Source organism: Carassius auratus, chromosome 15 (genome assembly GCF_003368295.1).
Source record: "Carassius auratus strain Wakin chromosome 15, ASM336829v1, whole genome shotgun sequence".
In the NCBI taxonomy this organism is placed as follows: Eukaryota; Metazoa; Chordata; class Actinopteri; order Cypriniformes; family Cyprinidae; genus Carassius; species Carassius auratus.
Genome location: NC_039257.1, coordinates 20792489 through 20819036, shown reverse-complemented (window position 1 = coordinate 20819036; position 26548 = coordinate 20792489). Strand labels below are relative to the sequence as shown.

The window sequence follows — 26548 nt, the reverse complement described above, 5'->3', positions numbered from 1 at the left end:
CTCTCTGCTCTCACCTTACTAACAAACTCAACACAGCACAAGTATGACATAATCAAACAGAGACCAGACATATGCAGAGACTCGCTATCACACAATGTCAGTCTTTGAGGACAGAGGTGGGGGATGTGGCTTAACAGCACACTTCCACACACAGGCAAGAAATGACAAGCTAGACAAAGACATACCCACATTAGGGGACAGAGGATGTGGTTTTTCATTTTGTGAACACAGATTGTCACACACACAAGAAAACTATTGTTTATTTAGATATACACAAACAGGAAAGAGTTAATTGCTGTGTCAATGCAGCTGTAAGTGCACTTTGTCTGCTTTTAGACAGGCCACAGTGCACCACATCCATTATAGCTCATATCAAGAGGTTCAGATAACTATGCCGTGAAGTGCTTCAGGAAGCTCGGCCTCCAAGTCCACCACAACTCAAAAGCACTGAAGTTTTCAGACCTCTGACTTCTCCCTGCTAACGGCACCATTTGTTAAGAGCTACTGTGTGCTGAGGTTTTACACTATGTTGGTCCTTAAGAGAGCACTTTGTGAACTAGTGCTCTGATCGACTGTGATCAAGTTATCAGAAAGCTTTCCACCATTCTTAAAAAGGCAGTGATCAAGCAGGATAATGTTAACAACAGAAGGACTAAACATTTCATGTGTTTTACAGCTTTGCATGAAAAGAGCTCCAAGAACCTTTAAAAAAAGGTTATTTATTGGTATCTTTGGTTCCATGAAGAACCTTTAACATCACCAGCCGTGTTTCCACTGTCAGGCCAAAAGCAGGCGTGCTAGTGCGTGCCAAGGCCAGTCGCAATACCACTGTCACTTCCGGTGCTTGATCATTCCTCATCAGGGCTTCCTCAGGGCCAACGGCCAGGGTTTTTTGGCCTGACTAAAACATTGGGCCAAAGTAGGCCAGCAGGGGCTAGGGGTTATGAACAAAGGCAAAGTTTCTCTGCGTCTGGATCATTTCATGAAGATAACAGCTGTAACACCAACTTTATAAGTTGAGCTCAAAACTCACTTTCAGTCAGCAGCGAGTGTTTAAAATAACTTGATCTGATGTGGATTATAATCACCATACAAGGCAGAAATATTTATAAGACTTTGCACGCTAGGCATTAACATTACCACAGTAAACATGGTAAATGTGACCGATGGAGAAATCAGACGTCAGCTTCTTATTCTCTATAACAATCGTGTCTTTTTTTAGTATCATATTTTATCTGTCATAAGTCTTGTCTCGTTTCGTTTTTGTTCACATAGATGCTTTTGGATTTAAATATTTAACAAAGCATGCAAACAAACGGTCGCTTTTATCGTGTTCGTTTTGTGATTGCGCTAATTCCAGTGATTTATTTCTTATTAGTTTTCTGATAATTTTTCTTTGTTGGTGAAATGATGGGGTTGCATGACGTTGCTCCTGAGAGGCGTGTAAAGGGCAGGTTTTAGTGAAGCGCAGCGGAGCTTCTGGCCCGACGGTGGGAAAGCAGCGCTATTTTGGCCTCGGTGCTACTGGCCCTAGGCTATCAGCCCCGTCCGGCCCGTTTTAAGCCCTGGCTCGCACTGGCCCTACTATGGAAAAGTGGCTAATGGAAACTTTCCACTGCAATACAGGTTCTTTAAAGTGCGAAAAAAAGAAGAAGAAAAAAAAAAGAACTGTTTACTGAAGGTTCTTTGAGAGAGAGAGAGAGAGAGAGAGAGAGAGAGAGAATAAAGCATATGGTTAAAGGTTTGTAACCTGTATGTACATTCAAAAAATGCACCAGAAATTAGGCAGGTAAGAACAGAATACATTTCATAAAAGAGGCAAGAACAGAATACAGTTCATAAAAGTAAGACATGGCTGCAGTCTCAGCCCAAACTCACGTAATATTTATATTAATGAATTAGCAGAGCTTCTGGACCAATCTGAAAATCCAGTACTTTAACTGTATGATGCAAGTATAATATTTACTCTATTAAGAGATTATTTGCTGTTTTCAATGGTCCGGAAAAACCTTCTTAAACAATACTGTCAAGAATGGGCTCTATAAATCAAATCAGATCAGGATAAAAGACATAAATTTACTTTAGCACAACTTATAGTATCCTTATTAATATTTAACTCTTTATTTAGCCAATAAGGAGTCTACTCGTAAAACCTCAGAGGTCACTGTATGCCATTTAAATGACAGTATTATGCAAATCAGAATTTTCTCCATGATAGCACTAATTGGAAGGGAAGTGTGGGGTCCATTTAGTAAATATTACAGTCATAATTAATTCTATTGAAGGTCTCCACACAGAGTTCTGCATGAGAATTCTACTGCACATAGAACACTGGAGAAAACGAAAACCCAAAGGCAAATTAACTCGGGACCTAAACAATAAAGCACAGCCTATATATCTCTTCTCTGTCAAAAACAGAACATAGAGAGGGCACAAAGTTCACAATCAGTGATCACCAACTGGCCACAGGAAGACATAAAAAAAGATATGGCTACTGAAAATAGGATTTGCAATCACTGCACACCAGGGCAGGTCCAGACAGAGGTGCACTTCCTCCTTCCCTGCTAAAAATACTCATTTTTAAGAGCCTTAACTTTACTGAAGAATATAACCATTTATCTCAGAGTTCCTTTCATTGAATGAAAAAAAAAAAAAACAATTTGAAGGGATCACTTCCTCCCTAGTGTCACTGCATTTACACAGCTGCCACAATTTAAGAGTCACTGAATGAACAAATCAAGTATAAACCTACCAAGCATAAGATGATACTTCTATGCATAGACCATGAGCTGACTGAGCTCTTAACCTTTTTGGTTATTTGTCTATCAATTTTGCCGCAGTTTTAAGGTTTTGCCACTGATTAATCAAACAAGACAGGAAGTTTCTTTCCCTATTATACTCAGACACACCAGTACGCTTGTGCCCTCTCTCTTACTCTCTCAAAAGTACCATGACTAATGGAAGACCTTATGACCCAGCCACACGCAAATGCTAAAAAAAATACTGCAGCAGCAACTGCGTTAACCCTTCATCCCACCCCCAGTCCCCACAAATATTCAAACAGCCCACAAATCTTAAAAACACTGATGAATGTGCACATAAAGCAGATTAAAGCTACAGTATAAACACAACAAAGACTGAGGGACCAAATGTGTAGCAAACGCATTCAAAATGCCTTGACTCATCAGAGACAAGTGCAGCACTAAATCCAGGCAGTTTCCGGAGAGTGCTGACATAACTATGGTCACTGTTCTGCTGATTAAACTTATTTGGATGGAATGAAAAGCCCATAATCCTGTATCATCTGATTCTCTTCTAAAGAAATGTCAAATAAATTGTTTATTTGTAGAGTCAACATTTCTAGATGTGAGGTAATTTTCAGAAAACGAGTTGCTTTTATAATTCTTTTTTATTATGATCCTATCCTAATCTCATGCTTTTAAGGAATCAAAGCAAGATAATAACAAACAAACATACAATCGTATTATAAAAATTTTTCATCTTGCAAGTATTTTTTCCAAGACATGTAGTCTTCTTATTTAAAAGTAGACCTAGATACATTGTTTTATCATTTAAAATTCCTGCTTTTTGTTAAATGTTTTGTTTCTGACATTTTGTCCTATACAGCCCTCAACAATACAGGTATGCTACAAACTGCAGAGTTAACGGTCACTGTATCAACTGATTTAATACCACTTTGTAACCTTTGTGCTAATTTTACTGAAAATTAATTATGGTGAAGATACCGCATACACAATGCTGCAATCTTGTGTCGGCTACAATAAGGTAGAAAAGGATAGTCAAAGTGAGAGAAAGCCTGAAAAAGAAAGACAAATGTGGATGGGGGATGGGGAGGTCATTAAGCTGTAAAAGTTCTCAGCAAGAGATCGGATTTAGAGCCCCCCACCCTGGCATTAGTCTGATAGTTGTTTGACTCCCATTATGGCATCAGTTCAACAATTCGTGTTGTCATTTAATGTTCTTTATTTTTAACTGAATCAAGTACACCAGGCAGCCATTTAAAAAAATAATAATAATTGAAATATATTTGCAAGTTTATAAACCAATTAATACTGTACACCTTTTAATCATTATAATCTTTCCTCATGCATATTAAGCAAGTAAATTCAGTGCAGTCACAAGCAACATTCAAATCAATAATGTCTAAAATAATGTAGGGTTAAATATCTGACTTAAACCTAGGATTAGTTCACAACTTTGTGTGTGTGTGTTTGTTTGTTTTAATGATATCTTGGGGGAAAAAAAGGGAATGTTGAAACTCTAGGGCATGATCCAAAAAAGCCAGGGAATATAAAAATATGATGCAAAATAGTAACATTCTGTGCTTTGGCCACTAATGGGCGGGGTGGGGGTTCCTCACAGAAATGTTAATGAATTAGTAACACAATTCAGCTAGTACTTTCACATAAGTTTCACTCTTATAAATGACTGTTGTTTCACCATGTCAAGAGAAGGAAATCAAGCAAAAATATCAGTTATGTGACACTTCCTCTATTTCAGACACAGTGTGATGGTAAAGCAATATAAAGCCTCCCCATGTTGTCATGTTGTGAAAATGAATTGCTTCTTTGAGAGAGAGAATACACTTGTATTAGTTTCTTTACCAGAGAGGAACAAAAGACCTCTGTACTAAAAAAGCTTGGTGGGTGCGCGCACACACCACCACAAACACAGTGGTGGGTTTATCAGAGGTCACAGAAAGACTTGTTGTCGCACATTCACAATTAAAAAAAATAAAAATCCAATACTTGAACCATAGGCTCTTTCTTGCACTCTCATAGGGAAATGGGAAAACCACATGCAAATTTCAATATCTGATTCTACGAAGCAGAAACTGCTAAAAATACCACTTTGACAAAACATTATCTCTTTATTAATTTATTCTATTCATCTCTTCTGTCATTCTACATATCCCTCCTTCTATCATTCCAGCATTCAAACAGAAAAAATGACAAGAGTAAAAAAATAAATAAATAAAAAATAAAAAAAAGCAAATAATGCATAGAAATATCTACACAAACTTTGCCAAGGAGTCAAGAGTCAAGTACAAGGGGACTGTCATCACTAACTACGGTATAGCATAATCATATGGGCTAAATATTATAAAACTAGTTACTACAAATTAAAATAAGTAAATAAATAAAAGTTTTAAAAGCTTGAAGTTGTTAATGTTTTTTACACTATATCACAAGAGAAACAGATGTTAAACTGTGGTTACTATCAGTGGTTGACCGATATATTACCAAGGCCAAAATATCAGCCAATAATTTGGTATTTCTCAAATATCGGCATTGGCCGTTAAGTTTCTCTGCTTGGCCAATGTGTTCGAGGCGGCACACTCTCTCTCTTGTTCATCTTCGTTTTTAACAGTTCTGTTGAATACGGATAGATGTCAGTCTATTAATCAGATAGAATGGTTAAACAAAGGAATTAATGTATACAGAAAGTATTATAAGGATTGCTTTTATATTAGGCCTATTAGTAATAGAAAAATTATAATACATTCTCGTTTGCTATCAGCATTAAGCAAATATGCATTTATATAATTTAAGCAATCTTTGAATGACTAATGAACATTTAATTTCACAAACCTTGCAAACTTATTCGATCAAGCTGTAAGATGTTGTGAAATGTGCATGTGTATCCAGCATGATCGTGTGTTCACTGTATGACGGTCGGTGTGTGTGAATTGAATGCTTTAAACTTTAAACTCATGATTTCAAATTATGCTGCGCTTTATGCATTCACCCACTATCATATTCATGTCATTTTCACAGTGTGCTGTTTATAAAATTAGGGTTAACCTGGCTTTATTATAGGGTTGTGCCGATAGCCGATAGAATAGTGTATCGACGATAGTCAGATATCGATAGTCCAGACGATATTAGGCTCATTCTCCTATTAATGTATTAAATAATAATAACTATTACCATTTTATTGTGTTCCTGTAGCTCAATTGGTAGAGCACTGGTTTGATTCCCCGGGAACACATGTTAGTTAAAAATTGATAGACTGAATGCACTGTAAGTCGCTTTGGATTCATTATTGTGATATATCGCATTACCGAATACTGGCACGTCTAGACCAGATATGTTAATTGGTTCCAAACCATACCCTATTATTAAAGAATATGTATGGAAACAGATAATTCATCCATCAAAATTGCTATGACTGCTGTGGACTAAAGATGTTCTGGTCAACTGGTAGTAGTTTATTTTCAGCAATTAGTGGACTAACTGCATATACCATAATTCCTCAAATAAAGTAGTCAAATAAACGTCGGGCCTCTTAGAGAGGCCGGGGGCGTGGTCAACACGGACAAATAAAGGCCGGTCTTAAATAAAGGCCGGGGGAAATCTGTGCAGCAGAGCCAGATAACGAACGTACATGCCCACTGCCGGAGCGTTTCTCGTTCTTGAGTCAAGAACCGGTTGCATTGTTTTTCGGATCACCAGTACACTGAACCGAGAACCATTTCTGTCAGACGCGTCCGATTCGAAAAACGAGGAGCTGATGATACTGCGCATGCGTGATTCAGCGTGAAGCAGACTGACACAGAGCACGTCTGAACCGAACTGATTCTTTTGGTGATTGATTCTGAACTGATTAAGTGCTAATGTTATGATCTCTGTCCACTGGAACGCTATCGCTTTTAATTTAAAACGGGTTATTTAAAACAATTACTTATCAAACAGATGGAATTAGAAATAAAAACCGGCCTCTAATAAAAGCCTGCTTCAAATAAAAGCCTGTTACCTTCTGCAGTTTAGGTAAATAAAGGCCCCGGCTTTTATTTGAGGAATTATGGAATATATTAAAGGGGTAATATGACGTTACTAAAAAGAACATTATTTTGTGTTTTTGGTGTTATGCAATGTTTAAATGCGGTTTGTGGTAAAAAAAAAAAAAAATCCACCTAATGTACATTATTACTGTTTCTCCTCTATGCACCACTTTTCTGAAACGTAACAATTTTTACAAAGCTTATTGTTCTGAAAGAGCTAGGTGTGCTCTGATTGGCCAGCTATCAAGTGTGTTGTGATTGGCCGAATGCCTCAAGCGTGTGTCCGTCCAGCTGCTCTGCTCGCGCACATTCCATCATCGGTACTTTTTTAGCAGTTCAGTATATGTACTCTTGGGAGTAACTGAATAACTCGAGATATGGTTTGTTTCGTGTCAGAAAGAGTGTCAGGCACGTTTATAAACCGAATAACTTATTCAACTATATTTGTGGATTAGTGCGTACTGGAGACGTGAGCTGTTTCAAATGATTCAGCTCGATTTGGTGAACTGGTTCATAGAATGATTCGTTCGAGATCCAGACATCATTAAATGAGAAAAAAACAATAAAACCCATTGCAAACGAAGCATTTGTTGCCTCCAGTGGGGACATAATTACTGATTATAATGACTTATCCGGTCTTTTTTCTCGTTGCCTTGCGTATGACCCTGTGTAAACGTAAAACCATGTCTGCAATCGTGATTGGAGAAACAACAAGCATCCTAAACACTAGTATCGTCTTTGGTGGCTTGTTTTAATTTTAGTTTTAGTCTAGTCTTTGTGTGAATCTGTCATTTTAGTTTTTATTCGTTTTAGTCATGTTCATACTCTTTTTTTTTTTTTTTTGGTCAAGTTTCAGTTAACTAAAAGTCTAAGCATTTTAGTCTTATATTAGTCAGAATGATCCATGACTATTTTCGACTACTAACTGATGACATTTAATCTAGTTTTAGTCAATGAAAATTGTAGTTTTTAGTAATGCAATTCTATTTAACGCAGTCAATATAGTATAAGCACCTAGTAATACAGACGAAACCATATTTTTATTTTAGCCAAACCCATTTCAAACAAGGTTATCTTATCATATTATTGTCACCTTATAGACTCAAGAATACATCCATTCCAGACACAGAATATGCTCTGATTAGAATTTACAACTTTTATTTTACAATAAAATGAAATAAGACTTCTCTGTCAAACTTAACTTTGTTTGTTGTCTTCTTCTAAATAATGAGTGGGGCTTGAGGAAGTGATGTCGCATGCGTCTGCACAGTGCGACCTGATGCAGCCCCTGAAGTAAACACAGGAAACAGAAATACTGCAAAATAATAATATTAACATTACTAAACGAGACAAAATAACGTTATAACATTTTGTTTCGTCTCGTTTTGGTCAACGAAAATGAAGAAACCTTTAAGCATAGTTTTTATTTTGTAAACCACATTTAGTCTTGCTTTTAATAGTCAACAATATTGCACAATACATTTAATTATAGTCATCGTCACATGACCAACATTTACGTTCGGTCTCATCACATGATAAAGATAAGTTGACAGCGATATTTAGTCATAATTTTCATTCACGAAAGCAACACTACTCGCGTTTGAATACTCAATGGCAAATTTTTTAAATAGAAAAAAAATTACGTTACTTACAGGCTAAAAGTTTGAGACTGTCCTTGCAAAGTTGGAACTGCCCGACTTTATAGAAACAGCCTTTGTGCCACAGACACACTGTAGGCTACAGGTTCAGGAGACAGTCCTCATCCTCCATCGGTCTCATCAGGACTGATTTACAAGAGCTACATTGGATAAACAAACCGAAAGCAGAACGCTACTAGTTCGGGATACGCAGAATGTTTATCTGGTCACACCGCCGGAGCTGCAGGCTGACCTTGATCACACGACACCATTATACACAGTGCTGGGAGATACAGTGAAGAAAGCAGTTGAATTCACCACAGAATCAATAAAATCTCTGTGAAATCTTGTGAGAAGCATTCAGATTCAGCGAAAAATTCTGTTAAAGCTGATATCGGAACAAGCATCATACAACTTTTCCCAAAACTTCAATGCTTTAAGTATTACCAAATTTGAAAGTTATTTTTTATGTAATAATATTTGTTCATCCTTAATAGGTGTCCCCCATGTATAAAACAAAAAGTTTTATAATGTAGGACAGCAAACACTTATTTAAAAATAAAAAAAATATATATATTAAATGACCACTAGTAGATGGCTGCAGAAAAGTACTTCTAGGCCATTTCCACTCCCTAATATAGCCTATATATTTTTGTATTCATTAAATTATATTTAGACATTATGAATGACAGTAATAAAAGTACATTTTATCAGATGTAGTAAGACGTCTGCTAAAGATTCGGGAATCATCTGCTGTATACTCTGATAAAGGTCTCAGAAGCAGGTTACATGCATTCTAATAAATGTCTATTTGACATCTGACAGGAAACATCTTCGAGGCGTACTGCAGATGAGCAAGCACTCTTAAAATACATCTTGCATATGTAAATAAAGACATTAGATGTCTCCGAGATGTACACGTGTGATTAGGGTGAGTGCTTTACTGTCAGGTGCTGGTGCCACCAACTGTAGAACTTAATGGCACTAGTGATGGGGTTGTCAGACTTTAGTCTGGAGACCTACAGTGGTTTTCGAAGTCAGAAAAGTCATAACAGTGTTATCAGAATGTTGTCTGTGGCATATTTTCACTGCAAAACAATAAACAAAGCTGCAAATATCATTGCAGATTTTTTCAAAAGCCACGTCACTTTGATCGTATAAATCACAAAAAAAAAAAAAAAAAAAAAAAAAAATCTTGAAATCCTGGAGGGACTGAAAACTGCATTTTAGGGACTGAGAATATATATTTTTGAAAACAGGTTTCAAAGTGCAAGTAAAAAAAAACAACAACAAAAAAACGCCACAGTTATTGTTTCCTTGAAACACCCAATATGGGAATCTTTGAAAACGGTGACGTCATGCGTGAGTAGTACGTGTTTGGTATGTAGACGTGCAGTATGTGTAGATTTTAAAGGCAAGCGTGAACAAACATACACAACAGTGATGGAGTACATAGCACTGTTGTTGCTGCTCAAGAGTTTGCTAAATGTTTATTTAGCAAAGTGTGGATTTACATTACAAATACTACAACAAACAGCAGAGACACATCATATACAACATATAATCATCACTTCCCTTCAGGTACTGTTTACTAACAAGTTGACAGTGCCAACTTCTGGCCTGGGATTTATGATATAGCATTTGTGTAAACGCAAATCATTTTAGAAAAGTTGTCATGTAAATGTGAAATCTTTTAATCTTTTTTCTTTTAATATTACATTACAGGTGGAAAAAGACCTGACATGATTTTACTTAGATTCATATTTTACATCTCAAAAAGCTGCAATTTTAACAAGGTTTTCTGGATTTATTATGAGCAGAAGGTTTGGTCATAACCAAATATATTTGGGTCTTTGTTTCTGGAAGTAGATTATTCACTGTAACCTTTTGCCTGGACTAAATTGGTTAAGCAAAATAAGTGTTTGTGCAGTGTTTATTGTCCAGTGCTGTCAAATGATTATGTTTATAGATTATGTACAGTAGTTCAAAGGCAAATTGTTTGTGCTGAAAATATTGTAGCTCCCTTTTGCTTGAGGTAAAACGCTAGTTAGTCTTATGTAGGTATAAGCACTTACGAAACAAATCGAAATATGGCAACAATACCTAACAGCAAAGTAAATACCATGGCCATATGAAGTAACTAGTGGTCGTCCAATGTGTTTTTTGACAGCCAATGCCGATATCTTGGAAAGCTGAGGGGCCAATAGCCGATATAATTAAATATATATATATATATATTATTATTATTTAACACATTTTTAATAATTTGACAATGGATTTAAAAATGTGTTAAATAAACATACTTATACTTTAGATGACAAGGTATTTTACACAAATAAATAAATATTTCATAAAAATATAATAAAAAGGAAATAAATACTGTAATCAACGGGGCACTCAGTATTCTGGGAAGTTTGTGTGCATTGGGAATAACACTTTCTAATAAAGCCAGGGTAACCCTCATTTTACATACAGCACACTGTGAAAATGACATGAATATGACAGTGGACAAATGTATAAAGCACAGCATAATTTGAATTGATGAGTTTAATGTTTAAACTTTGCAAGATTTGTGAAATTAAATCATCATTAGTCATTCAAAGATTGTTAAAATGATAGAAATGAATATTTGCTTCATACTGATGGCAAACGAGAAAATATTATAATCTTTGCCTTTCTATTGCTAATAAGTCTAATATCCTAAAGGCAATCCTTATAATACTTTCTGTATACATAAATTCCTTTGTTTAACCATTCTATCTGATTATTAGACAGACTTCGATCAATATTAAACAGAACTGTTAATGACAACGACGAACAAGAGAGAGAGTGTAAGCACTGTGTGCTCTGATGCTGCCGTTCTCAGCGCAATCAAAATAAAAGTCTGGTGCACTGTAAAAATAAAATTTCAAATGTAGCTATTGCTCATTGTGAATTTTAATGCATTAACTAAGGTTAACTAATGAGATTATATTGTAAATTGATACCTATTGGTCTTTATAATTATTTTGCACTTTAATCTGTGTAAAAATAATAATAATAATAATAATAATAAAAAAAAAAATCATAATTTTCATCTTCATCATTTAAGTGATGCCAAGTAAAAATAAAATTAGATGCTTCTATAGGATTTTCTATCAACATCTTGGTTGCACATGATTTCTGAAGCCATGTCCTGCAAAGAGCTTACAAGGATTTGTTGGGAGAAGGGTACAAAAGAGGAGAAGGGTACAAAAGTATTTCCAAAACATTTGACATGCTATGGAATACCATTAAGGCCATCAACAACAAGTGGAACAGGATAACAAGACATCACAATAACCTTCCAAAGAACAGGGCACCTGTCGAAATCATCTGAGCCCACCTACATTTTGCCAAAACCATGTGTACATTTTTTTTTTTTTTTTTATGGGCTAATGAAACTAAACATTTTTGGGCCACAATTTTCAAAGCTATGGCACAAAAAAAAAGTTGGTCATTAACCAAATCATATACAAGATGAAGCAAGGTGGTGCAAGCATTATGCTGTAGAGTAGCACGTTAGAAGGAATAATGGGTAGCGCAAAAACAGACTATTTTGGATCAAAACCTGCAGACATGAAAAATCTGGGGATGAATCTCCTCCATGGGAATAGCTAATGTGGAACTGGGAGAGCTTGCACCTCATATTCTGTCCTACTTGCACTAAAAATCACACAAGTCAGTAATGCCCAGAGTGCACAAGCACCAAAGTGCCCTTAACTTTTTTCTACCTGTTCCAACTGCTTACAGTGGACTCTTTGTATTCTAGCATGTCAGTGCATGCATGCACACACACACACACACACACACACACACTCACCTGCTGTCTCTGCAGTCTCTTATTTCTCAGCCAGCTCCATGATGGGATGAAGAGGATGCTGCATCTAACAGAAAGACACAGAGAGGATTCGGATGAGAATATCTGAAATGAGTCAGAAGGACAGTGAGTGTCCCCATATCAGCGAAGACGGCAACTCCGAACTAATAGTTCATAGTATAGCAGCACCCCTGGTTATTCTGGATAGTTTGACTGTATCAATATTTGCCAAAAAAAAAAAAAAGTTTACTAAAGCCCCTTTAACACTGCACGTTAGACCCAAAAGTTGCCGGAACATTGTTGGGTCACCTTCTGTGTGAATGCAAACACATCCTGGGATTGATTCCGGGATCGATCCCGGGTTTGGGGACCTAGTAACATTGCCGGGTTCAGTCCCAGATTGAGCTGTATGTGAACAAAAGCCAGAACTAATGCCGTAAAGTGTGTGTTGTATTGATGATGCACGTTATAGCGTGACTCTTTTACCATTGAAGACAGATCAGCGTTTGCGAAAAAAAAAGAAAGAAAAAAAAAGGAAGCTGGAATAAAGCAGAGATCGGTTAGTTCCTCACTTACCATGCTGAAGCTAAGATCGTTCACCAGCCTAAGTGAAACTTAACGTGCCTAGCGTTTTCGACTCATACATTACACATAACATCCTGATGTCACGTGTCTTTATGGGACCTTTACAGGTTGTGTGTGAATGCACACAGATATTCTGGGTAATCACTAGCAGTGTGAAAGGGGCAAAATCTTTCATCCTGGAAACAATTGACATTACCTGTGTATTTTCCGGAATCGCAGTGTGAAAGGGGTTTAACACTCAACACTTTATAAGGCACATTTGCTCAACTGTTCATTAATGCAAATATCTAATCAGCCATTTAGACATAGACATGATCGAAACTATCTGATGAAGTGCAAACCAAGCATGATCAAAAAGGAAAATTATACATTGGTCCTGGTCCACTTAGCGATCACACTGCCATTTTTGACAGAGAACGTCTCGGGTTACGCATGTAACCATGGTTCCTCGAGAGAACACCTTCAGCGAGACCACGCTCTGAATCACATGTGTAATCAGTCCAATGGAAGGGCGAGACATCATAGGTGGTTGATGTAGCGACCAGGAAGCTATAAAAGCACACAACATGGAACCTGAGTCAGTTTCTGGGAATGAAGCAAGCACTGACATGGATGCAGGAAGTATGGCCACGACACACCATCTCATTCCCTAAAGGAACCATGGTTACATGCATAACCCAAGACGTTCCTCTTCAGGAACTCGAGCTGTGTTGAAGAACGCTTTGGGAATGAGTATGCCCATGCTACCACACTTGCAAATTCCTGCCTAGTGTGGAAGAGCATGACTAAGACGAAAGAAAATGGAGCCAGGAGTGGCTAAAGTAGGCACCACCATGTAGGCCAACTTCTGGAGGAGTGAGCCTTGACCCCCAAAGGAGAAGGGAGATCAGAGGACTCGAGGCTATGGAATAGCATCCTGATCCACCACTTTGCAAAAGCTTATCTGGCCGGAGGCCTCGGCCTCAGCGCACCGAGGATGAAACGTGTTACTAGGTGGTGTCTTCCAACTGAATGGCCATGGAGACGGGTTTCCTCCAGTTTCCTACAGTTTCCTCATAAAGGGAGCTCTGAATTGGAGGATGGTCTCAACAACCTCGGTTGAGAGACCGAAAGCTATGAGCTACCCACAGCTCTGGGCTGGGCTGGATGATCGTACCCTCCATCTGAGAGAGGAGATCCCTCCTGAGGGGAATCTCCCATGGATTGCCATCGAGGAGAGAAAACAGATCTGAAAACCATACTGGGCCCAGCCAGAATGGGGCTTCTAGCATTAGACGAACCCTGTCCCGGCGCACCCGCTCCAGAACTCCCGGGAGCAAAGTGATCGAGGGGAAAGGCGTACAGACATTCACATCAAAAACAAAAAAAAATGATGTCATTTATACACATTTTGCCTTGGCAGCCCGCGAGCCACTTGGTAACACAAACAATATCAACCTCCTCTGAGAAAAATTGCTGCAGCAGAGAGTTTGCACGAGAGTGGGCACTAGATCTGGTGGTTAAGGAAGAAGATAGGGACTTGCCTGTCTACATTCCCTCCACCAGACCCATATGCGAAACCCACAAGCTTAGCCACTGCTTCACCTCAGTGAAAGCGGGGCTGGCACAGCAAGAAAAGTTAGTGAAGGCTCTCTCTTCCCAAACAGACAACACACAAACTGTGTGTGTCCCCACCCAAAATATAGCATGGGCAGAGATGTTAGAAAAAAAAGTGTTTATAACGTTTGAAATCTGGATATTTATCCTACATAAAACACTTGGATTTGCTACAGGGGGACTTTATTCACCCCCCTCAGTTGTGGTATTGAGGGTGGAAGAGAGCGCAGGTTATTCCCTCCCCTAGCCTACAATCCCTGCTGGACCTGAGTCTCGAACCCATGACCATTGGATTACAACAGGGTGTCGACTTTTAAGACCTTTTTATAGCAACTAATATGTAGAGGTGCTCCGATCACGATCGGCCGATCGTTATGCGTATCTCCTCAGTAAAGCCGGTTTTCTAATCAGCGGTTAATTCCATCAGGTGCGTGATTTCACATAGAGCAGCTGTTACTACACAGAGCCGTTGTTAATAGAGAAGATGCGCAAATCACGTTAATTTTCAGCGTTTATTGGCCCATCTTCTCAGTTAACAACGGCTCTGTGTAGTAACAGCTGCTCTATGTGAAATCACGCACCTGATGGAATTAACCGCTGATTAGAAAACCGGCTTTACTGACGAGATGCGCATTAACGATCGGCCGATCATGATCGGAGCACCCCTACTAATATGAAATTTAAGACCAAAACTTTAAATAAAAGCTTCAATTATTGTATGTACGTATAATATAGCTGTCAGAAATGCTATTTATTATTGAGATGTACGGCAAGCTTTTCATGTCAGCAGACAATATCCTATACAAAATAACCCCACAAAAGCACCACATAACCGAAATTTCTGGTGGTGTAAAATTTATTCTAAAGCAATATTTTATCTGTGTTCTGTTAGATTTTACGTTAATCAGCATATTTTTGATATTAACCTCAGGATAAGGAATGCACCAAATATTCGACAACCAAAATTATATGGCTGAAAATTTTCTTTTGGTGTTTGGCTGAATAAGCGAAACGGCCAAATATTCGCGAAAATGACCTCAAACGATTAGTGAATAAACTGCAGAATGCTATATTTTCTAAAGCACTTGCGGCATCAGGGTTCAAAGTCCAAAACGCAAGGAAAATCTGTCACTCACCGTCAGTTGCTCAATAACATTTTTGCGTATTTTTTTAAAGGCATGTGAAGATATGTGGTTTTATTAAAGTTCGGGAGAAGCACGATCAGATAATCATCCAATTTGGCACGGGTGCATCTCGTTTAGCTAATCATCTTAAATAGCACACAAGCGTATATATATCCAGTCTTCCTACCTCCTGTCCCACAACAGTTTTTCGGCATCGCTCCTCCACCCCAACTCCTCACTTCTAATCTATTTATCCCAAATTGGGGATAGGGGGAGTTATTTGGGTTCGGGCTACACTCCGGGCCCGGACCCCTCCCCCAGGACAGCATGCCAAAATATGCCTACTATTCGCCTTCAGATTAGATGTAAGGGTGAACTCGTGAAGTGATATGTGCGACAAACATCTTCCCAAATTGGTAATGAGAATCATTTATAAATATGCATGCTGTTGTCAACAAAAAGGATGAGATCTTTCTGCGGGTTTCTGCCAAAATAAAAGCTGAGAAAAAACACCAAACTCAATCAACATTCATAAATGATAGTATTGTAATTTTATTCTCGTTCTGTAAAATAAAATGAAAAAGTAAGAATATTAATGATAACAGATCACGTAGATCAATGACAATATCTTGTCAGTGATCTACAGCTCTTTCTATTAAATGTTACTCCATTTGAAAGCAGGTGATGTGATTTAACGTTAATCACAGAAACGGATTTACTGACTAGGTGCGCATGATCATATCGTTAGATATATTGCCCAGCCCTAATTCACACTGTGTTCAGTTTGGTTTCTATAATATATTCTAGTTCTCTTCTGCAAGTAAATACTTGTAATTTTTTTTTTTTTTGTAATTGATAGTTGTTTTGTGTTATTTTATTCATTTGAAAATGGTAAAAAGTACATTTTGGCAATTTAATTAATGCAATGGTGAAAGAAAATGTATGCATCATATTTTATCCCTACTGAAAACATATGGTTATTCTCTGAATTCTGTTTTGCATTCACAAACAGTGTTTTACTAAGGATAACATTAGTAGGTTTTTAAAGCATGTGCTCAAGCTTGCAATTCTATAAAAATTTTTTATAATAAAACCATAGTATTCTTTGATGTACATTGAGTGCTTCAAGTACTATACTTCCTTGTTGTCATTATTTGAAATACCATGAAACTACAGTGATATTTTAATACTGCAATCTCTTACAATCTCTTCATAGTATATAAAAACCACACAGTTTAACTATATCTGTCCCCCGCTGTACAATAGCAGCAGCATAGTACTTTTTGTAACTAGAGAAGTGGATGTCAAATGCTGGCCCAGAAAGGCTTGATCTGTTTTTAGTGGGGGAAATGGTTAGTCTCTCTTGCTTTCTCTATAAAAAGCGAGCACACACAGAGGGTATTCTTTTATCTAAATAAAACTAGGATGATTGTTTTTGCACACAGCTAGCTACAACCTAACCCTTACCCACATCCTAACCAAATTAGAAAACTTTCTTAATTTATAACAATTTAATCTAACATTGCATATCTTATTTTTATACATTTTTACAAATAAGGACTTCCTCTAAAGGAGTTTTTGGTAGGTTTTGCCATGTTTAGCTCTCTTTATGGTACAAATTTGTCCCCAAAATATGCTTAAGTAGGCACAAACAACTAAGGGAACAATGCTAGCAGAACCAAACACACAAAGCACAAAGCAGTGACGTATACAAGATGCTTCGATCACCACTGCTTACGTACAAACTCAGACGGGAGAGCATAACCATTCTTCATTCGTATACACATGAACACACACCAACCACTGTGTCCTTATCACAGAGCAAACAGAGAGAGGCACAGTAAGAGGTACAAGCCTTACGGCCTTTCAACACGGAGGTATTCCTCTCTTTTCCTCATCTGTCCTGATCTTCCTCCCATTCTCACACTGGAATGTTAGGAATCCAGATTCCGCATAGAACTACACCCCCCTTCCCACAACACTTTTGACACACGCACACACACAACCCTAAACCTTATCAACCAGAAAAAATAACTCTCTGGGTAAGAACAAGTTACATGAAAAACTTCAGGAAGCATTTATCATTGGAGCATGATTGAACAGGAAGTAATGTATAAATATTAATGCTTCAACACTGATCGCTCACACGGTGTCTGCACCGGATGCAAACCATGTGATGCAATGCAAGTAAAGGCAAGAATCTAATTTTCATTACGAAAGAAGACATACCTTTACCTTTTTACCTACTATTTAAACTGAAGTAAGCTAGATGATGACATCACAGAATTCAATAATGAAATGTTTAATATTGTAATTATGCATTATTGACACATTATTTTCCTATTTAATACTGTAAAGTTCTTTGACACAATCTGTAATCTTAAAAGCACTATATAAATAAAGGTGACTTGACTTTACATGCTTCACGCTGATAACTTAGAAATAGCCTATAGCGTAGCAAAGGTAGCGTCATTCAGGTCAATTGACTTTGTTCATAATAATGATAATAATTAACGTTTTCCATTTACATCATTATAAATTACAGAAAATAATGATAATCTCAGAGGTGGCTGCTTGTGTAATAATAACTGTAAAGTCTCTCTAAACACGGAGAAAATAAAGTTTTCATGCATTATATTTGTGATTATGACCTCAAATTAATTTTGACAAAACAGTTAACACTGGCTAAAAAGATGTGTACAATATCATGCCTGGCCGCAACTTTATAAAACACAATGACAGTAGTGTAGCTGTAACATTGCCCTTTACATTACACTTCCTACTTCAATTATAGCTCAGTACAAATAGCCACACCATTTTAAATGTCATATCTTTTTCCCATTTGTGTGCTAGCTGCAATGGAAACAGTCCACTGAATGAAAAAATCTGAGTCAATTTCAATTTCACTGTAATTTCTTACACAAAGCTATAGTATGGCTTCGAAAGGCTTGGCATATAGAGCATCATATCTGACTCTTTTTTATGGTAAGCTTCCCCATTTTGAAGCTTGATAGCCCATGGTCAAAACTAGGGCTGCAACTAGTGATTATTTTGATAATCGATTAGTTTGCCAATTATTTTTTGATTAATCGATTAAAAACCCCTATTTTCTTTATTTTAATTTTACTGACAAAAACACACTATCCCACATTCTGCCCAATGTCCTTAAAATACATGTGCTAAATGTGTTAAAACTGAATGCTATGAAAACATACAGTGCTTAACAATTTATGTAATTGTAATTTTTGGACAAATAAAAAACTGAAACAACTAACTACTATTCCTTTGCCTTTGATAGCAGCTTGCATGCTTACTGGCATAGATCAGGGAACTACACTAACGTTTTCCACTGGTGGCACTTGCGCTGCTAACCTTTTTCAGTTACTGGCACAAAACATGATTTGATCGCACAAATTATTTATAGTAAGCCGCTCTGGATAATAATGAACAATAATGAAACTGTATTGCATACAGATGTGCTTTTTATTTTACTTGCCATCTTTTAAACCACATGCCTTCTTGTTCTATTTCTTACAGTACACATAGTGAGTGCATTGGTACCTTAACCCAGGGCCGTAGCTGGGGTTAGAGGGGCCCTGGTGCAGGTTGTACAGTGGGCACTGTCTGAAATTGTTTAATTTGTACTGTATGTTCATTCTATTTATTTATTTGTGCCATTTTCACAATGTTTACGTTTTTTTAAGTTTGTCTTTGTTAATTTAAAATAGCACTGCATAGTCTTCACTGTAAAATAAAATACACAGTCAAACCAAAATGTATTCAGACACCTTCAACATTTCTCACATTATCACAGTTTATTTGCTGTAGTTTAGCAATTGGTAATAAAATGTGACAATAACTCAGGGTTAAACTGTGTCAGAACAAATTCATCTTGATAATGTCAGATAACTTTGATAGAAAGATATGTAATGGAATCAACCAAAACTTCAGACAACTGTCATTATGGCAATATTTACACAACAATCAATACTTGTTGAACAGTTACCAAGCAAGCAATGCTTAATTTTGTTCATTCTGTGGTGTGAAAAGGTTGCATTAGCAATTAAAAAAAGAAACACTTAAGCAAAACATGGTCAGGTCCCTAATACATGTTTCTTTTTTCTTTTTTTATCAATTTCACTGGTAGTCTACAGTATGAAGAGTTTTTGGGTATAATATTTCACAGTTCTCTGTATTTTGCTATACTCGCTTACATAAATGAACTAGTGTCCTGCACCCACTAGTAAAACAATATAATCAATTCTATCTGATTTTTGGATTTACTCGAGCGTCAACCTTGCGCTCTCTCTCGTGAAGCCAATAAGGAAGTGACAAACAGCAATTCATCAACTGGCCGCTTGAGGCTGGCCGCAGAAGAGAGTCAGTCCCATAGACTCCCCATGTTAAAATGCCCAACTTTACAGCAGAAAATGTTTACAGCCTGGTTCAAAAAATGATTTTGTTCTATATTGCTATTTTTGCCCTTCATGACAAGTGTGAAGGGGGTGAATTTTTTATAACTCATCCGTTTAAATTATATTAAGACTTAAAGTTCTGCATAATTAAGGGCGTGGCCACTTGATTGACAGGTGGATTGCCACTGCTGACAATGCAGTCGCGCTAGGTGGGCGTGGCTTCAGCAATCAGCTCCCGCCTTTTTGCCCATTTTTGATTATCCGGGTGAGTTAAGCGGTGACGCGCTGCCAAGATGGCATCTGTCCGCTCTGCACATTTTAGGTTTCAAAAGCGCTATTGCGGAGTCTATGGGTGACGTCATTGACACTATGTCCATATTTTTTTTACAGTCTATAGATTGACTGTGGATAAATTCTAGTTAAAACTACAAAGTAATTCAGTCAAGAGCAGTGAGTGATTTGCATTAATTTTCATACATTAAAGACACCGACAGCAGAGCTAGTAAATTAGGCGTGGTCACTTTAAGAGACGATTTTGTATTTGTTCATTCAGGTGGAAGAGGACGCGAACGTCCTGAAGGAGAGCTCGGTTTAGTGTTGCTGTCCGTGAGAAGCGGCTCTCTCGTGCGCACCAAACACATTGCTCGAGTAACCAGCTACTCAATTCAGCTTACCCGCATCTTGTGTTGAATGCTTTAAAGGTCCCCTTCTTTGTGATCCCATGTTTTAAACTTTAGTTAGTGTGTAATGTTGTTGTTAGAGTATAAATAATATCTGTAAAATTCTAAAGCTCAAAGTTCAACGCCAAGTGAGATATTTTATTTAACAGAATTCGCCTACAACGAACATCCCTCTAGTTCCTGCAGTAATGACGTCACTAAAACTGTTTTTTGACTAACCTCCGCCTACATGAATACACATAAAGGGGCATGGTCTTGTTGTGCTCCGACGGAGAAGAAGGAAGAGCTGCGTTTGTGTTCGACATGTCGTCGAAACGCTGTCATTTTCATCTCTGACTCCAATAACCTTTGTTTGGGCTTCCCAGGGACACTGTACTTGGAGATTAATGCTTACAATTTATGTTTAACTCGGTTCCCGAAAATTATAATCCACATGTAAAAGTATGTGCAGCAAATTTAGTTGAGGACAGCTTGCTGAGGACAAAATCCTCAATCTCTATCAGTTTAATGCCGGATTCGCAAAAAGATTATTCTTGAAAGATGGAGCAGTTCCCTCTTTGACTGGAGAAGGCGTTGTTTATGGACCACAACCGGTAAGTGTATTTTATTATTTAAGTTGGTGCGTTTAACAGTTTCTGTAACTTATTACACAAAGAGCAATGCTGTAGTTTTGTTAACTAGATGTTAGGGCTGTGCAACAAAACGAATGCAACGTTCAGTCAGTAAAAACGCTCCTGTGACTATAAGTACATGTCCAGCATGTGCGTTCTAGTCCAATCGCGTTACCAGGAGGTCAGCCTGCTCTAAGCTGGTGTCGAATCACAACACAGGAACCGCTGGCCCAATCAGAACTCGTCACGTTTTTCTTAAGGAGGGACTTTATAGAACAAGGAAGTCATTAGGGCTGCAGCTATCGATTCTTTTTGTAATCGATTAATCTAGCACTTAATCGATCGATTAATCGAGTAATCGGATAAAACGATTTGTGTGTGTTTTTGAACAACCAAAACAAATAATGCATAACAAAAATGATGTGGCTGTAAAATGAACAAGCATTTGGCTTTTATTTCTCAACAGAGGTATTTATTTCCAAGTCCAAAAGTTTGGCTCCAAAAGTTAAGTGCCAAGTTGGCATTGCCAACAATTATAGAACAATGTACAGTTAAGTGAACTTACTGTAACATGTATAACATGTATTGTAAAACTAATATGAATATAAACTTAGTTTTTTGTCTTCTTAATACACAACATTACAAAAAAAGGATTGCACCTTCTGCAAATTTAGTTTAGTTAACCTGAGAACAAAAAATGAATATAAAATATCAAGCCAAACAGGTACACAATGTATAAAATGTATAAAAAAAAAATTATGTAAATAAAACAATTATAAACAATTATAAATAATAAGCTGTAATCTCAAAACAAACATCAAAATGTACGTGTGTGTGTGTGTGAAGGGGTTCTTTTTTTAGGCTATACTCTCTTGCAATTGAACGTGATAGTTACGTTTACTACTTTAAAACGTCATCAAAGTTAAACATCATATCTAGTCAAACCGCATCACGACATCGCTACAAATGCAGTATGGGATTAAAATCAGCGAACATCAATAGGCTTAGACTACGTTAATTTACCTTGTTTCGGCGATGCTTGGTGAAACAGCATAGAGTGGATGTCTTCTGTTCAGATGCTGAATCATGGAAGATGTGCTGTAGTGGTATGCCAGCTCTATTTTGCAGTAGAGACACTGCACCTTGTTCTCTTCTTTATTAAGTGTGTAATGATCCCACACTTTAGACAATTTCTGCCGTTTATTTATAGATCTATTCTCCGCCATCGCGCCAACTAAATTCAAAAGGTCCGTGTGAATAAACGGTCCGTGTGACACAATCAAATCCCTGCGCCGCGCGTATAGTGCGCGTCATAGGAATTTAACGAGGCTTCGAGGCAGAGTTTTTGCCTCGAGGAATTTTTGTAATCGAGTAACTCGAGTAACTCGAGGAATCGTTTCAGCCCTAGAAGTCATCAGCCTGTTTTTGTGACAGTGAAAACAGCGGTATACAGATAGGTGAATTGTGTGAAAAATACTGTGTTTTTTGAAACGCGAAACATGAACACGTTATATTGCACACTGTAAACACAATCAAACCTTCAAAAAAGCGCGAAAAACGGGCCTTTAAACTCTTTTGAATGTTTAAATTGGCAAGCCAACTTGATGTGTTATAAAACGTATTCTTAAAATACACATTTCTTTTTTAATAAATTCTCATATTAAATCATAGCATAAGTAGGTACAAAAAGAATCAGTAATACATTTGCGACCTCATAAAAAATTTGGGTCAATACAGAATATATAATACAGAAAGCTAAAAAATTATTTTGGTAATGAAAAAATTTAAAGAGGTACAAACCTTTCAAAATTATTTAAAAACCTTACATTTGTTTTAATAAATGTGTTAATCACTGTAGGCTATACAATGAATACAGTTTAAATCTGTAGATCAAAAATGAAAACAATAAATATAATAAAGATGAATAAAATCACAGTAATGCTCTGCAGGAACACTCAGTCTCTTCTTACTGTCGTTTCTTTTTCCTGTAAAGCGTTTTATATTTATATTCAGAAAATTACAGGCTGCTGTCCCTTCAGAGCTCCTTCTCTCATAAATTACTCGCAATGCATGTCGATTTTTAAACCTAAATATAAATGTTAAACAACAGATATTTCAGCAAATTTTATGTTTTTGCGCTGAATATTGTCTACCTCACCTCTCTGTGTTCATCTGATTAATGCGTGTGCCCGCCGAACTGGTGCGCTTTCAGTAAAGATTTAAACTTAACGCAGTCCGTCAGGACGGGCATTTATGCAAAAATGGAAAGGCTTGCGTAAAAGTGAAATTTACAGATAAGGAAATGCCCATTAACCAAAAAAGAAAAATTGGACCGAGGACTCACACACATATCTTTAAATGCACCTGACAGGCAAGCCATTACATTAAATAATAATGCTAATACATTAGCTTGAAGCTTAAAATAAAGATTTCTCATGTTTTGAGTAGCTTGGATCACATACTTTTCCTGCAGGAACGCATTCTGTTTCCCCCAATATTTTTAGATGCATTTTGTCCATCTAAAAATTATTCTGTATGGTTTTTATTTTTATATAATTGAATATAGGCATAGTTCACATAATATATATCACACAAAAAGTACAGTTTTTCTGCAGCTGCATGAACACATTTAATAATCATTTTAAACAAGTTCAGTAAATCAATAAGTGACTTTAATTTTAGACATAAACGAAAACAGCTCCAAACAGATCACAGCACTGTTTTGCATCTCTGAGCAATAGACAGTGTTAACTGAATGAATCAGCTTTTTGAATGAATCTGTTGAATAAATGATGCAGTGAATCCCTCACTAACACAGTCAAATTCTTTGTTTCTGAATGAATCAGCCGTTTGAATGAATTGGTTAAATATCAATGACTTACCCATTAACATTCACTTGCAGTAACCTACTGGCGGTTTTAATTTACATGTTTTAAATTATTTCAGATATCAGTATTCAACATTTTATGTTAAAAACAAAACATTAAGCCTATTTATGCATCTGTAACTGCAGGTTAAATGGATCCATGTCCCCTCTGAGATACATTAAACTGTAGGCTAAAAGCAATTTCAAATGCAGATTCCAGAAATGATTTATTTTGTTGGAATGAAAGACACTAAGTACCGGATGAAGTGCAACTTATTCTTACCCAAAAATACAAATTAGAAGTAAGAGTTGAAACTGAACACAATCTTGCGCCTCAAGCGGAAAGATTATATAAATATATATAAATAATACACCACTATTTTATATTATACACCACTGATTAGTTGTTGAAGCCCTATTTAAAGCAGTGGCCAGGATTATTCAATATTTTACTTGTTTCATGGTCTTTTTTTCTTTGAAACAACATGATGTTCAATATATATATATTGAGAGAGAGAGAGAGAGAGAGAGAGAGAGAGAGAGAGAGTTTTTTTATATTTTTTTTTGGGGTGGGTTAAACTATTCCTTTAACCTCTAAATTTAGAGTCCATTGTGCAGCTGCCCTTTCAGTGCTATGCCACGGTGGCAACATTTCAATAAACACAACGCACACTAAAAAAGACGTTAATCAGTTACCTACCGAGGCCTGACTGAACAAAGGTCCCGTTTTAGTCGTGGGTGGAGCACACATGTGTCTATCACTCTCTTGCTGTAACTGACTAACTGTACATGCCTTTCTGAATAAAGCTGTGATATGCGTCTACATGAGAAAGTTATGCAAGAACTGACAGACAGAAAGCAGAGACATCACAAATATTATATTCACCGCTCTCTCTCACACACACATGAGAAAAACTGAAACATTAACGCAAACGCAACTGTCAGTCTTTAGATGACTGCAGTGTGGTTTCTCACTTTTCATCTAGGGCTCTCGAGAAATAAAAATCTGTGTTATTATGTGTCATGTCTTCTTCATCAGAGGTTTTTATTGAATTTTGCATGATGACTTAGATTTTAGACTGGATCAAGTAGTGATCCAATACACGGAACCAAATGTATTCAGCTCTTAATGCATGTACAGTAATACGATAAGCAGGTACAAGCAGTGAAACTGCAGGGCAAAGCAGTTTGAGTAAAGGGCTTTAAATAGCCAGTTATGTATGTATGCATGCATGTATGTATGTGAGCTTATGTGAAATATTGGCACACTTTCATTTTTTTTCTCCACTTGATCAAGTTACAAAGATTAGCCTCTCAAAGGCACATTCAAAAGAAGCACAAATAAAAACATTATAACATAGATTCTTGTTATCGCTTCCCAAAGGATTTCAGACTAAACATGAACATCTGTTCACTTATATTTAAAAAGATTCTCATTTATACGCCAATAATGTATTTGCTTTAACACACTTTCCCTTGATTATTTTCTCTACCTCTTTTCCATCTATCCCTCTTGGTATGTTTCACTCCCTCCTTTCCCATTTCTCGATACTGAATTCTTTAGCATGTCACGACTCGTATGCAGAGAATTGTAGAATTCCAAGTGTGGGCATGCTTTGAGTTCTGTTCACCGTAGAAAATCTCAAGTACGCAGGTGTGCATACAGGTGTGAGTATGTATATGCATGACAATCAGGCCTTCAGATGCATAAGTAAGTGCATAAAACAGAAGAGACAACCATGCAAATGTGAGGCCACATATGTAAGAAAGCGGGCCTCAATTAAAACTGTCAATCATTCATCCCAGCTGGGGTTCCACAGGAAATGAGTGCAGATGGCCTGTAATCACTGACTGTCCTGACACTAATTGATCAAATTATGGACACAAACATAAAAAATGAAAGCGGAACTATGATTCTTTTCTATTTACCACTTGTATAGTTTGAGTAAAAACCTATTCAGACACAGTTTGCAATTGTGAAGAACTCCCTCCTGAAACACCAGTGGCTTTTTGACTGTTGAGAACACTGTTGCAACCCAACAGAAACGCTTCGTTTTCAAATCTATTGCATGTTGTCAAAGACGTAACCTTTAAGGGAAGTGAACCTTTCCCATTTACCGTATAAGCCCACTTCTTGTGTCATTTAAAAACATAATTAGACATTATGTAGACATAAGAGAACTGATGCGTCACTAAATGTTTGTTGCATTTTTTCTTTAGCATTAATGTGCCGAGCAAAGTGCTATGAAATAATTTAAAATATATTTTGAACAAATTAATTTTCTTTGATCCAAGGTTTTAGATTAGCCAGTTACACGTTTACAATCTTAGCTACATCTTGTTATATCTGATAGCTGAAAGAGGGGAAAAAAAAATAATAAAAAAAACTGA

The 26548-nt window shown here is 37.0% G+C and overlaps 1 protein-coding gene across 3 annotated transcripts in view; it reads right to left on the bottom strand.

Moving 5' to 3' along the window:
• The window catches only part of pik3cb (phosphatidylinositol-4,5-bisphosphate 3-kinase, catalytic subunit beta), a 61673-nt gene that overhangs the window by 32294 nt on the left and 2831 nt on the right, over window positions 1–26548 (bottom strand). For 2 of the 3 annotated variants that reach the window (XM_026282876.1, XM_026282874.1), the window contains exon 2: window positions 12284–12347. The gene's annotated coding sequence lies outside the window, so the exon portion shown is untranslated. The remainder of the gene's footprint in view (window positions 1–12283; window positions 12348–26548) is intronic. The other variant, XM_026282875.1, reaches the window with a different exon arrangement.